Here is a 14,952-nt window from a genome sequence, read left to right on the forward strand (position 1 = left end):
ACTTCTTAAAGGGGGACTCCAGTGGCAGCGCGGGATAGCAGTGCGGGCCGCTACCACGGATTTAAAGGGCCAGCGTTCCTTTTTTTATTTCTTTGCCAACATGAAGTCCCAGAGTGACAATTTACCCACTGATCTTGTGTGTGCATCTGGGACATCTATGTCACCTTCCCTAGCCTCCTTGTCTGCAGCCATTGAAACTTTGGCGCCCAAAGTTGATCTTGTCATGTCACAAGTTAATATTCAAAAACGGTCTATGCCCTCTCAGTCTTCTGATTCAGAGCCTGATGTGGTTGCCATGGACACTGCCCTCCCTGAGGGATCCCTGTCCTCCAACTTGGATGGTGAGAACAATGATTCCTCCTCCGCTGCTGCATGGGGAACCCATTTTGGTTGAAGCACTGGTTCGCTCAGTCAGGGAGACTTTGAATATTGATGATGAGCCCACCCAGTCAGGAAGGGGGTTGTCTTTGGCTCCCGGAAAGCCCAGAAGTCGGGTCAGGTTTTCCCCTGCCCCGAGGTGTTTCACGATATTGTGAATGAACAGTGGCGGCGCATTAAGCACATGCTGGCAGTGCCTAATCGTTTTCAATGCCGTTACCCCTTTTCGGACCCAGTTTTCAATCGCTGGACAGTGTCTCCTAAGGTGGACCACACTGTTTCCAGGTTGAATAAATCCATGGTGGTGCCCGTGGAGGACTCCCCGGTGTTTAAAGACCCGATGGACAGGTGCATGGAATCACTTTCCCGCCACCTGTACTTGTTGGCGGCCTCGCTCCTCAAGCCGGTGTTCGCTCCTGTACTGGTTTCACAGACAGTTACAGAATGGATCAAGGTGCCTAAGAGCAACTTGCTGGCTGAGTCGGTTCCCCCGACTCTCATTGAGCTCACGGATCAAATGGCCCAGGCCTTTGTGTATCTGTGCAACACGGCCCTGGACGAGTCTCCTCTGGTCGGAAGAGTTTCTGCAGTGGGGATTGCACTCCGCCACATGGTGTGGCTTAAGAGCTGGTCGGCGGACCATGCTTCTAAGAAGACCAAGTCTGATCTCCCCTATTTGGGGGAATGCCTTTTTGGAGACTCCTTGGATGAGATGATCAAGGGTCTCGCAGGGGGTAAGAGTACTCTTCTCCTCCAATCCGTGAAGGGTAAGGCACCCCGAGATAAGTGGGGACCTTCCTTTAAGGCTCACCGGGGGCTTTTTCGTGCCTGAGGGGCGCAGGAAAAAGGTACACCATTCAGACTCTCCGGAGAGGACGAGCCGGATGGGCCAGAGACTAGCCAGTCTGGCTCTGCAGATGATTCCTCCTCTGCATGAAGGGAAACCCTCACCCGATTCGGGTATCTGGACGATTTCCTGTTGAGAGCGGGTTATCACCCGACCCTGTTGGGCGATCTGTCGATCCTTCTCACCGATCTCTGTCCTGGAGCTCATGGCGTTCATTCTCTGTTTGCTCCTTTGGGCGCCTCGGCTGCACGGTCTCCCAGTTCGAGTACAGTCCAACAATGCCAAGGCTGTGGCTTACGTCGATCATCAAGGGGGCACCAGGAGTGCCTGGCTGGCCCAGGAAGTGGCTGAAATTCTGACTTGGGCCGAGGCACTCATTCCAGCTCTCTCCGCTGTTCACATTCCTGGAGTGGAGAACTGGCAGGCGGACTATCTGAGTCGTCAGTCCTTGGATCAGGGGGAAGGGTCCCTGCATCCAGAGGTGTTCGGATCCCAGTGGGGGACAGCGGAAGTGGATCTGTTTGCGTCTCGTCTGAACAGAAAGGTTGAAAGGTTTGTGGCCAGGGCTCGAGATCCTCTGGCGCGTTGGTTGTGCCTTGGCACTGGTATTTGCTGCTTTTTGTGCCTTTCCTCCGATTCAACTGTTGTCAGAGTTCCTCCGCAGATTGGCGTTGGAAGAGGAGCAGGTAATTCGGGTGGCCCCAGACTGGCCTCGCCGGTCTTCGTACACAGACCTTGTAAAGATGGTTGTCGAGCCTCTGTGGTGGCTGCCTCTGAGGGAATATCTGCTGTCTCAGGGGCTGGTCTTCCATCCTGCTTTCTGGTCTCTGGCTTTAACGGCTTGAGAGTCAGAGGTTTCTCCGATGCGGTGATTCCTGCCTTGCTGAGCGCTCTGAAGGCTGTCTCCAGGAAGAGTTATCGTACCTGGAAGGCATTCTTTGCCTGGTGTGAGTCGCAGGGGTTACATCCTCGCTCCTTTTCGGTGGCAGGGGTATTGGCTTTCTTGCAGAAAGGAGTGGACCAACGTTTGGCGTTTTAAAGGTCAGGTGTCGGCCTTGGCCGTTTACTTCCAGCGTTCCTTGGCAACTAATTCACTTATTCGCACCTTTATTCAAGGGGTGCCTCATCTGGCTCTTCCTAGGAGATCCCCTTTGCCTCCGTGGGATCTGAATATGGTTTTGTCCGTTTTGCAATGACCCCCTTTGAAAATATCAGAGAAATCTCTCCGCCTGTGTTTTCCCAGAACGTTGCTTTTCTGGTGGCTATTACCTCTGCTCGCAGTGTGTCTGAGTTGGCGGCTCTGTCCTGCCGTTTGCCTTATCTGGTCGTTCATGGAGATGAGGTAGTTCTGCGATCCAGCCAATCCTTTCTCCCTAAGGTGGTGTCTGCCTTCCACCTCAATGAGGTTATCGTTTTGCCTTCGCTTTGTGCAAAGCCCTAGCATCCCAAGGAATTTGCTTTGCATTCGCTGGATGTGGTCTGGGCAATCAGGGTTTACCTGTTAGCCACGGACTCTTTTAGGTAGTCTGATTCCCTGTTTGTCCTTCCTGAGGGACCTCGTAAGGGTTTGACGCAGCAACCATTTCCAAATGGATCAGACAGACTATTGTGCAGGCCTATTCACTGAAGGGTCAGGTTCCTCCTTTCCCTGTGAGGGCATTCTACTACAGTTATGAGTGGCTCTTGGGCTTTTCGCCATCAGGCTTCTGTGGCTCAGGTGTGTAAAGCTGCGACCTGGTCGTCTGTGCACACTTTTACCAAATTCTACAAGATTGACGTGATGGCATCCTCGGATGCTTCCTTTGAGTTTTACAGGCTGCGGTTTGTTGAAGAGACTTGCTTTTCTCTTCCTGGGGAAAATTTTTGTTTCTTAGGTTAGCTCCTGTTGGTTGAGCTTCTGTTGCCCTGTTGGCTACGTTTTTTTCTGGCCTTGTGGACACGTTACTGTTTTGTTGGTTGCATTTGTTCCCACCCATTAACATCTACACTGCTTTGGGACATCCCAATTGTGATGAATCTAGGAGGACTTAAGAGAAAATAGAATTTTTGTAAGAACTTACCGTAAACTTATTTTCTCTGAGTCCTCTGACAGACGCAGCCCCCGCCCCTCTATTTTGGGGTTGGTTGTATTTCCTGTACTGCTTGCTACGAAACTGATTAGTAAGCTCTATGTGTCTGGGGTAATGTCTGAAGGGACAGCCACTAAGGGTGTGTCTAGCTAAAGTTTCTTTAATGAAGTTTCACTACCTAGCCTGCTCATGCAGAGGGCACCATTGTTGCATTATTTATATAGGATATTCTGTATATGTATGTGTATAAATATATACAGGGAGTGCAGAATTATTAGGCAAATGAGTATTTTTGAGGATTAATTTTATTATTGAACAACAACCATGTTCTCAATGAACCCAAAAAACTCATTAATATCAAAGCTGACTATTTTTGGAAGTAGTTTTTAGTTTGTTTTTAGTTTTAGCTATTTTAGGGGGATATCTGTGTGTGCAGGTGACTATTACTGTGCATAATTATTAGGCAACTTAACAAAAATCAAATATACACTATACCCATTTCAATTATTTATTTTTACCAGTGAAACCAATATAACACCTCAACATTCACAAATATACATTTCTGACATTCAAAAACAAATCAGTGACCAATATAGCCACCTTTCTTTGCAAGGACACTCAAAAGCCTGCCATCCATGGATTCTGTCAGTGTTTTGATCTGTTCACCATCAACATTGCGTGCAGCAGCAACCACAGCCTCCCAGACACTGTTCAGAGAGGTGAACTGTTTTCCCTCCTTGTAAATCTCACATTTGATGATGGACCACAGGTTCTCAATGGGGTTCAGATCAGGTGAACAAGGAGGCCATGTCATTAGCTTTTCTTCTTTTATACCCTTTCTTGCCAGCCACACTGTGGAGTACTTGGACGCGTGTGATGGAGCATTGTCCTGCATGAAAATCATGTTTTTCTTGAAGGATGCAGACTTCTTTCTGTACCACTGCTTGAAGAAGGTGTCTTCCAGAAACTGGCAGTAGGACTGGGAGTTGAGCTTGACTCCATCCTCAACCCGAAAAGGCCCCACAAGCTCATCTTTGATGATACCAGCCCAAACCAGTACTCCACCTCCACCTTGCTGGCGTCTGAGTCGTACTGGAGCTCTCTGCCCTTTACCAATCCAGCCACGGGCCCATCCATCTGGCCCATCAAGACTCACTCTCATTTCATCAGTCCATAAAACCTTTGAAAAATCAGTCTTGAGATATTTCTTGGCCCAGTCTTGACGTTTCAGCTTGTGTGTCTTGTTCAGTGGTGGTCTTCTTTCAGCCTTTCTTACCTTGGCCATGTCTCTGAGTATTGCACACCTTGTGCTTTTGGGCACTCCAGTGATGTTGCAGCTCTGAAATATGGCCAAACTGGTGGCAAGTGGCATCTTGGCAGCTGCACGCTTGACTTTTCTCAGTTCATGGGCTGTTATTTTGCACCTTGGTTTTTCCACACGCTTCTTGCGACCCTGTTGACTATTTTGAATGAAATGCTTGATTGTTCGATGATCACGCTTCAGAAGCTTTGCAATTTTAAGAGTGCTGCATCCCTCTGCAAGATATTAGACATATGCCGGTTTTCGGTAATTCGATATATCGCGGTATTGCATACCCACGGTATTGTTATTGTGGCATTTTTAAAATACCGAGTTTCTCTGTCAAGTCTGCCTGACTTTAGAATTGATACATTTCAGTGAGCTGGATGACTCATTCACTCACTCAATAGAAACAGCTCTGGTAATATGATCCTAGAGTGAGAGACTTAGCTCCTCCCTGTAACCAATCAGACGGCACACACCCACATGCTTCTTTCCCGGGCTCAGAGAGACACAGTGCCTTCTACAAGCAAGTCTCTGCAAGTAATTTTACCATATACTGTCACTAGATAGATAGGAGAGATAGATAGATAGAGAGAGAGAGAGAGATGGAGAGATAGAGAGATGGAGAGATAGATAGGAGAGATAGATAGATATACATACACAGGCCTAGCAGCCCACATTACATTATTATATAGTCATCAAGCAGTGTCTGGCCTACCTGGTGATGACTGGTCCTGGTGCTCGGCTCCGATCCGATGGCCTGGTCATTAAGAGGGCAAATCCTTGCGGTCCAGAAGTGGTTAAACCTGCAGGAGGAGCGGTGTTTTTATTTGGAAATTACTTTACTATTGCTTTAGGCCTGATTCACATGATACGGTCCTGCAGGGTTTAACCACTTCTGGACCGCAAGGATTTAGCCCCTAATGACCAGGCTATCAGATCGGAGCCGAGCGCCAGGACCAGTCATCACCAGGTAGGCCAGACACTGCTTGATGGATTATTTTAGGCCTGGTTCACAGAGTTTGTACTGACTGACTATATAATAATGTGCAAAAGTGAACCAAAGTCCCTAAATTCAGCAATGAAATTGAAGTGAGGTAGAAATTTAATAATTTAGGTTTAATAATTGAATACCGTGATAATACCGTATACCGTGGCAAAACCCTAATCAATTAATCGCAGCATGAAAATCTGATACCGTCACATGCCTACAAGATATCTCACTATTTTTCCCTTTTCTGAGCCTGTCAAGTCCTTCTTTTGACCCATTTTGCCCAAGGAAAGGAAGTTGCCTAATAATTATGCACACCTGATATAGGGTGTTGATGTCATTAGACCACACCCCTTCTCATTACAGAGATGCACATCACCTAATATGCCTAATTGGTAGTAGGCTTTCGAGCCTATACAGCTTGGAGTAAGACAACATGCATAAAGAGGATGATGTGGTCAAAATATTAATTTGCCTAATAATTCTGCACTCCCTGTATATATATATATATATATATATATATATATATATATATATATATATATATACACAGATATATATATATATATGTATATATATATATACACATACACATAGTCTTTTTAATGTGAACATAGGTTTGTGGATTATGGCCTAATACAGCTGGAAGGCAAGTTGCACTTTACATATCAGAAGACTAAAGACTGCTATTTACTCTGTTGGATTTTGTCATCTGTTGCAAATATCTTTATTCTTTTGTGAAGTCTCAATAAATGCATCTCTCTGGAAGAACTGGGTCGTTGCAAGAATAACTTGCATTATATAAATAATTAATACCACTATTACGAATATATTATATCACTACATTATCACTACATTGGTGCCGTGACCCGGATCCGGATGTGGTTCCTAGAACACCTAGTCACCCTCTACCATTTACTAGTTACCTTGAGGGTTGAATTGTAAGATCCTCAGAGACAAAGCTGCCTGATGTGGGCGGAGTCCTGGCTTAGGGGAACCAATCTGCTGATGTCTAGTAATAATCTTTGTATTTCTATTTTAGTAGATGAACAGGAGATGAGGAAAACCTCAGAGGATTGTCTCACTTTGTCTCCAGACTGTCAAATAGAAGATGAGGACATCACACAGTATAGTCCAGAAGAAAACCCGGCTACCTCAAATGTCCATCCGGCACCACACAGTGTAGATGGACCATCGTATTCCTCTTACCCTGAGGAACCTCAGACTGTGAGGGACGGTGCCGGACCATCGTATTCCTCTTATCCTGTGGAACCTCAGGCTGTGAGGGACAGTGCCGGACCATCGTATTCCTCTTATCCTGAGGAACCTCAGACTGTGAGGGACGGTGCCGTCCTTCCAACAGATAAGGGGTTTTCCTGTAGTGAGTGCGGGAAGTGTTTCCATTTTAAAAGCCATCTTAATAAACATAAAATAACTCACATCAGGACAAAGCCGTATTCCTGTCCTGAGTGTGGGAAATGTTTTTCACAGAAGTCCTCTCTTTTCACACATCAGAGATCTCACACAGGGAAGAAGCCGTTTTCCTGTCCTGAGTGTGGGAAATGTTTTTCACGGAAGTATCATCTTCGCACACATCAGATATCTCACACGGGGGAAAAGCCGTTTTCCTGTCCTGAGTGTGGGAAATGTTTTTCACGAAAGTCTCATCTTCGCACACATCAGGGATCTCACACGGGGGAAAAGCCGTTTTCCTGTCCTGAGTGTGGGAAATGTTTTTCACTGAAGTCCCATCTTTACAGACATCAGAGATCTCACACGGGGGAAAAGCCGTTTTCCTGTCCTGAGTGTGAGAAATGTTTTTCACTGAAGTCCCATCTTTACAGACATCAAAGATTGCACACGGGGGAAAAGCAGTTTTCCTGTCCTGAGTGCGGCAAACGTTTTTCACGGAAGTCTCATCTTCACACACATCAGAGATCTCACACGGGGGAGAAGCCGCATTCCTGTCCTGAGTGTGGGAAATGTTTTTCACAGAAGTCCACTCTTTATACACATCAGAGATCTCACACGGGGGAGAAACTGTTTTCCTGTACTGAGTGTGGGAATTTTTTTTCACATATGTCCAGTCTTTACAAACATCAGAGATCTCACACGGGGGAGAAGCCGTATTGTTGTCCTGAGTGTGGAAAATGTTTTTCACAGAAGTCCAGTCTTTACACACATCAGAGATCTCACACAGGGGAGAAGCCGTATTGTTGTCCTGAGTGCGGGAAATGTTTTTCACAGAAATCCCATCTTTACATACATCAGAGATCTCACACGGGGGAGAAGCCGTATTCCTGTCCTAAGTGCCGGAAATGTTTTGCAAATAAGTCCACTCTTTCCAGACATCAAAGAACTCACACGGGGGAGAAGCCATCTTCTTGTCCTAAGTGAGGGAAATGTTTTTCACAGAAGTCCAATCTTTACATACATCAGAGATCTCACACGGGGGAGAAGCCGTATTCTTGTCCTGAGTGTTGGAAATGTTTTTCACAGAAGTCCAGTCTTTACACACCTCAGAGAACTAATGGGGGAGAAGCCATATTCCTGTCACTGAAGTCCTGTCTTCCTGTACATCAGGGATCCCACACAACCCTTGCGGTGTATGAGTGCCTTGAGTGCGGAAAATGTCTTCTATATGAATGTTGGTGGACATGTGGGGAAGAAGCACACCCTGATATACACCTCAGATATACTCCATGGCTGATCTTCATGATGTAAGAAACAGTTGATAAGGAGATCAGAGATCACCAAAGACATGGATGAAGTGTTGTACCGTGTTGGCTTTTCATTGGCTGAGTAAAGTTTGGGGTGTAGAGTGGTAAGTAGAGCCGTGATATGAAGGAATGCCCTTCAGAATGTCTTGCTTGTCTGTGTGACAGTTACTGATAATGATATAGCGGGTTAAAGAGCTAGAAGCTGTGAGATCCCATATATCTTTATCAGTAAACTTTACACAGACAAGACAGAGATTCTGAAGTTGATGTCCTTTATTTCAAGGCTCTACTTACCAGTGGTGACCCCAAAGCATGTCTTTCTGTCTTCAGTCTATCCTTCTCCCATCCCCCAACAGGAGGGAAGGAGAACTTGGAGATAAACTAGGTGAGAACTTTGCTCCTGTGTGGGTTTGGGTGGTTTGGCAGAATGCGGCACGAGAGGTAACACCGCTTGTCTTTATATTTCTACATATCTTGTCTGGGTGGAGGGTATTGGTTGGAAAATATTTATACTGTTTGATTTTCTGTAAATAATTTCTGTTTTCCCTTTGAAGGGAGATATTATGTGTGGTTTGATGAAGGGATTGGCTCAATAGTTACCACTTCACTTACATGTTTATTTTTTTAAAATAGATGAACAAATATGACAAGCATTCATTCATCCATGACAAATGTTGGTCTTATTTTATTTAATTCAGTGATTTTCTATGATCATTGGGTCCATCTAGTGGCCATAATGCGGCATTGAACTATTTTTCCTGATTGAGGTATTTTGGAACTAATACCTCATTATGGCCACTAGTTGGAGCTGACGATTATAGGAAATCACTGCGTTTATTAGAATACGGACAGAATTTGTCACGGCTGGACACATGCTTGTCACACTCACCCAACATATTCTTTGCATAGACCCCTTAGTTTCCTGTGTCGGGGGGGGGGGGGCATACTAATCCCTGAGATCACACCCATGTATTTATGAGTACAGTACACATTGAAGGACATAAATACCAGAGCTGTGTTTGCATTATTTTTTCACACATCGTAAAATGCAGATTTTGGGCCTGAAGATTAGATAAAACCCCCCAAACATATATTTTCTGAAAGCAGAGGCCCTGGAGAATAAAATGGTGGTAATTGTTAAGGTGTTCCTCGTACACAAATGTCACCTTCATATCCGGGTTTATTTTTTTCCTCTCCCCCATTTTCTATGGTGTGATCTTTTCTACAATACTTTGTTATAATAATGTAACACATTGTGTATTATATTGTACACAAATTATTACTGACTCCGCCTCCACATTCCAGACAAGTCATTTTCCTGTCCAATTGGATTTTTTCTTCTTTTACTATTTTATTGATTTATTTCTGCACTCTTGTTTAAAATTAAAATTATAATAAAAAATATAATAAATTAAATAATGTAATTGTGTGTGTCGGTGCAATGATGACAAACTTCAGTATCCAGAAACGTCTGGTAGGTGACACTTCCATATACAGCCCAAGGAAGTGACAAGGAGCCCCTAGGAACCTTTGGAGGAACCCTGGCTGAGAGAGGCTGGACTAGGCAGTCATATATTATTATTATACAGGATTTATAAAGCGCCAACAGTTTGCGCAGGCTCTACAATGTTAGGGCAAACAGAACAATTACAATAAAATTCAATACAGGAGGAATCGGAGGGTCCTGCTCTTTAGAGCTTACAATCTAGGAGAGAGGGTCAAGTGATACAAAAGGTAATAACTGTGGGGGATGGGCTGATGGAGAAAATAAAAGTACATTTGTTAGGTGGGGGCAGAATAGGCTTCTCTGAAGAGATGGGTTTTCAGGGAACACCTAAAGGTGGATAGAGTAAGAGATAATGAGACAGATTAGGGAAGGGAGTTCCATAGGAGAGGCTCGGGAGAAGTCCTGGAGGTGACAAGGGAACTAGAAAGCAGGAGATATTGGGAAGATTGAAGAGGATGATTTGGTTGGAATATTGAGACCAGGTTAGTGATGTAGCTGGAGGCCGAGTTGTGGATGACTTTGTAAGTTACCGTTAGTATTTCTAATTTAAATTTGTTGGGTGAGTGGCAGCCAATGGAGGGATTGGCAGAGAGAAGTAGCAGATGCTGAGCCATTTGTAAGGTGGAGGAGTCGGGCAGAAGCATTCATTAGGGACTGAAGGGGGGATAGCATATGTAAAGGTAAGCCAATGAGGAGGGAGTTGCAGTAGTCGAGGCGAGAGATAATCAGGGAGTAGGGATGGGCAACTGGTTCGGGAAGGGCATAAGTTTGGCTTGAACATCGTCTGGGTGTTCAACGAACACCCAAAATTTCTCTGTGCATGTTTTTCTTTTTTTATTATTATTTTTTTCATTTTTGATACTATCAATGCAAATTTTTTTTTTTTTTACAAAATATAGTTTTTAAAGGAGCAGTGATTTAAATCATGGTTAAAGTGAAAAAAAAAAAAAAAAATCCTTTAAATACAGAGCCTGGGGAATCCCTTTAGTCTGCCTGTAAAGTGGTGTATCTGTACTGTGTATAGAACCTGCTGCAGCAAAGCTGACATTTATAAAGAAAAAATTTACATTTAAATTGATTTTCCCGGCCATTGCAATAGAAATAATAAAAAAAAAAAAACAATGTGGGGGTTCCCCCTCGGGCCATACCAGGCCCTTTGAAATCCCCACAATCATTCTCTGTGACTTCAACATCTCTGTTACAAAAAAACACTTCTGCTACTTCTAAATTTTTTAGTCTAACCTCCTCATTTGGCCTGAAGCAATGGATACACAATGGATAGAGGCTTCTACTCACTCTGGTGGCAACACCCTCAGCCTTGTATTCTCTCACCTATGCACTCCATGCAACCTCTCCAACAACCCTCTCCCTCTCTCTATACACCACTAGGGATGGACGAACATTTTGGACCGAGCATAACTTCAGCCCGAAATGGCCCCTTCAGATGTTCGCAAAACACCCAAATTTGTGTGCTCTGCATTTCTTCTATTTATTTTACTATTTACATCCCACTGAGTGCACAGTCAATAGGTTGTTTAGAAGCGAGGCCGGGAAACCGGCCACGGCGTCCTTTACAACAAAGAGTCTTCAGCTCTCAGCGGGCTTCCCTGCAAACAGCTGAATGTAAAAATAATTATTGTTGGCAGAGAAAATAAAAAATGGGGAAAAAACGGCGTGGTGCCCCCACCGTCTATACCAGACCCCATCCATTCAAGGCCAAAAAAAGGCTGCATGCTTGGACAAGGGTCTGGTATAGATTTTGAGGGGAAGCCCCATGCCAATTTTTTTTTAAAAGAAATGGCGTATCTTCCCCCCCAAAATCCATATTAGACCCTTATCCAAGCATGCAGCCTGGCAGGCCAGGACAGAGGACAAGTGAGTGCCCCCCAAACCATACCAGGCCACATGCCCTCAACATGGGGGGGGGGTGCTTTGGGGCAGGGGGGTCTGCAGGGGGCTTATCGGAATCTGGAAGCCCCCTTGAGAAAGGGGGCCCCCAGATCCTGGCCCTCATTTACCAAAAATGGGGGTTGCCTTTGGAGCTACTTAAAGTATTAGTGGTTGCCATCATCCCTAATGTATATACTAGAGCAGAGTTGTGTTGGTTCCTCAAACCAAAGAGATAGGATTGTGTAGGCAGGTAACTTTTTTTTTAAACAAAATAATTTATTGTGCAAATAACAGAAATTGGAGAAGACAATCAAACAATATTATAGACTAGTGACAAACATTAGCGGTATAGCCGCTTGGTTTCCATTGTTTACTGTGAAGACATCCGGACTGAGGATGTGAGTGAAAGAAATGGTTTTGACGCGTTTCAGCTATAGGAAAAAGCCTTTTTCAAGGATATCACCAATATTTCTAAAAAAGTGAACAAATCTGAAATTAGTGACATTGTAATAAACTTGTAATATCTTAAAGACAATTTAAAAAAAATTATATTTCAAAAGATATTTGTAGCTTCATAAACCCTCCCCAGTGTACCTTGCTGTGTTTTAGGTGGAGCACCCCCGTATTGCAGCGAGATCCTGAGTGTTGGCGTGGGCCTGTAATGCATAGACTAGGTTGGTAACCGAGTACTTATGTGCATCATCAAGGTATATGTCCGGATGTCTTCACAGTAAACAACTGAATCACCTTTTCTGCATAAAGTAATATGGAAACCAAGCGGCTATACCGCTAATGTTTGTCACTAGTCTATAATATTGTTTGATTGTCTTCTCCAATTTCTGTTATTTGCACAATAAATTATTTTGTTTTTAAAAAAAGTTACCTGCCTACACAATCCCATCTCTTTGGTTTGAGGAACCAACACAACTCTGCTCTAGTATTTACCAAAAATGTGTCAAAAATAAAGACATGAGCCAGTTTTTGACAGTTACTTTAATAAAAAAAAACACAAAAACAATGTCCCCTGATGTAGATCCATCGTCAATCACAACGACCGATGCACCGCCGACCCAAAATAAATAACCTCCGCCCAAGAGGAAGGCTGACTGTCGAATGCCTGCTCCGCCGGGTGACAGTTTTTAAATGGGTAAGGGGCAGAGCCACCTGGTGATGTCACTTGGTGACCCTGCCTCATATGATGTCACCGATCCAGCATGCACCAGTCTGTTACATCACAAGGGGGCGGGCCACCAGATTATGTCACCAGGCGGCCCTGCTCCTTACCATTTTAAGAACTGTCAGACTGTCATTCCTTGAGGGTGGAGTGTTTTTTGGGGGGATCCAGAGGTGCAGTGGGTGTCGTGAATGACGATGGATCTACATCGAGGGACATTGTTTTTTTTTATTTTTTCTATAAAAGGAATTGTGAAAAATGGGTCCTAGCCTCATTTATTTTTACAATGTACCCCAAACTCATTCACATAGGGAGTGGAATCTGGGTGCCCCCTTGTTAAAGGGGGCTCCATTATTCTGATAAGCCCCCCTGCCTGCAGACCCCCACAACCACAGGCCAAGGTTGTGGGGAAGAGGCCCTTGTCCCTATCAATATAGGGACAAGGTGCTTTGGGGTGTACCCCCCATGTTGAGGGCATGTGGCCTGGTAGGATTCAGGGGGGGGCACTCGCTCGTCCCCCCCTTTCCTGGCCTGCCAGGCTGCATGCTCGGATAAGGGTCAGGCATATATTTTGGGGGGACCTCATGCCATTTGTTTTTAAAATTTTGGCATGGATTTCCCCTTAAACTTCATGCCAGACCCAAAGGGCCTAGTATGGATTTTGGGGGACCCCACGCCGATTTTTTCCCGATTTTTTTCTAGCTGTCAATTTTTTTTTTTTTTAACGTTCTGTTCTCAGTGGGGAATCCCACTGACAGCTTATGACTCATTTGTTGTTAAGGACAAAGTGGCCAGCTTCCCAGTTTAGCTTCCTAACAACCTATTGACTGTGCGCTCGGCGGGATGAAAAAAGTAAACAAAATGAAAACACAGAGCGCACAGAAAATTCGGGTGATTGGTGAAGTTATCCTCCACCCAAACTGCTCGCCCATCCCTAGTGGTGTTTGGAGGGAGAGGATTGTTGGAGAGGATGCATGGAGGGCATCAGTGGGAGAATACAAGGCTGCGGGTGTTGCCACCAGAGTGAGTAGAAGCCTCTATCCATTGTGCACCCATTTCTTCAGGCCAAATGAGGAGGTTAGACTGAGAAGTTTGGAAGTAGTAGAAGTGTTCGTAGTAACAGGGATGTTGAAGTCGCTGAGAATGATTGTGGGGATTTCAGAAGAGAGAAAATAGGGCAGCCAGGCAGAGAAGTCATCAAGGAAAGTTAATACCGGTCCAGCGGGTCGATAGATCACAGCAATTCTAGAGGAGATTGGAGAAAATAGACGTATACAGTGAGCTTCAAATGATGAGAGGGAGGAGAGTGGAGAACCTGGAAGGTGCTCTGTGAGGATAGGAGGATTCCCACTCCACCTCCCTTGTGTTCCCTAGGTCTAGATTTACACCTACTTTATTCATAAACATTCTAAACCTGTGCAAATTCATGTAATCATGCAATATTTTTTGCTCAATATAGTGTTATCTGCAAGTCCACTGCTTCCACTTTGCATCTACTTCAACAAAATTCTGTTGCTCCAAAAAAGTCCACAAATGAATGAAAAGTTGATGAGGTGTGAAAGTGCTCTGTGCTCCAAACTGTGCCAGCTGTAGTGTAGCCACGCCTTCTTCCACCTCTTACACACGTGATGGTGAGGGCGCCCCCTTAGTAGTGCTTCCTCACTCACCAGAGCAATATGACTCCCAGCTTTTCATCTACCAGAGTCACAAACATCCTTCACACTCTCCTCACCTCTGATGGCAAAGGAACTGGATCCTCCTCGCTCACTCCTGCAAGTCTGCTGCGTTTTCTGTCAGTCTCCCTCCTAGACTCGGCTTCCTCCTCCGACCGCTGTTCCAGCAGGAGCTCCGCCTCTTCACACTCAGGGAGGAGAGAAAGGGGAAGGATATACAGTACATACACACACAGCACAAGGCCGTTGTTCCGTGAGAATTACCTACCCGTGAGAAAAACCTACCCTCGTCACTTACGGTGCACGGCAGTCTGTGTAACGCGAGCAGTTACATTAAAACAGCTGTGCTGCACTATGAGTCATCTCCGCTCCTGTCCCGGTCACTACCCTGCTCTCAGCT

General features: G+C 45.0%; 2 protein-coding genes and 1 pseudogene across 3 annotated transcripts in view; 2 read left to right on the forward strand and 1 right to left on the reverse strand.

Moving 5' to 3' along the window:
• LOC309549119 (uncharacterized protein) overlaps positions 1-14,952 on the reverse strand; it is a 2,919,967-nt gene that overhangs the window by 1,339,981 nt on the left and 1,565,034 nt on the right. The gene's annotated exons all lie outside the window — the stretch shown is intronic.
• Positions 1-14,952, forward strand: part of LOC309549117 (uncharacterized protein) — a 4,285,597-nt gene that overhangs the window by 1,229,320 nt on the left and 3,041,325 nt on the right.
• Positions 719-12,367, forward strand: LOC309548659 (annotated as a pseudogene). The gene is made up of 3 exons: positions 719-1,112; positions 6,952-8,094; positions 12,315-12,367. The product of its transcript is annotated as an uncharacterized misc_RNA (transcript).

Source organism: Pelophylax lessonae, assembly GCF_965119305.1.
Source record: "Pelophylax lessonae genome assembly, chromosome: 3".
In the NCBI taxonomy this organism is placed as follows: Eukaryota; Metazoa; Chordata; class Amphibia; order Anura; family Ranidae; genus Pelophylax; species Pelophylax lessonae.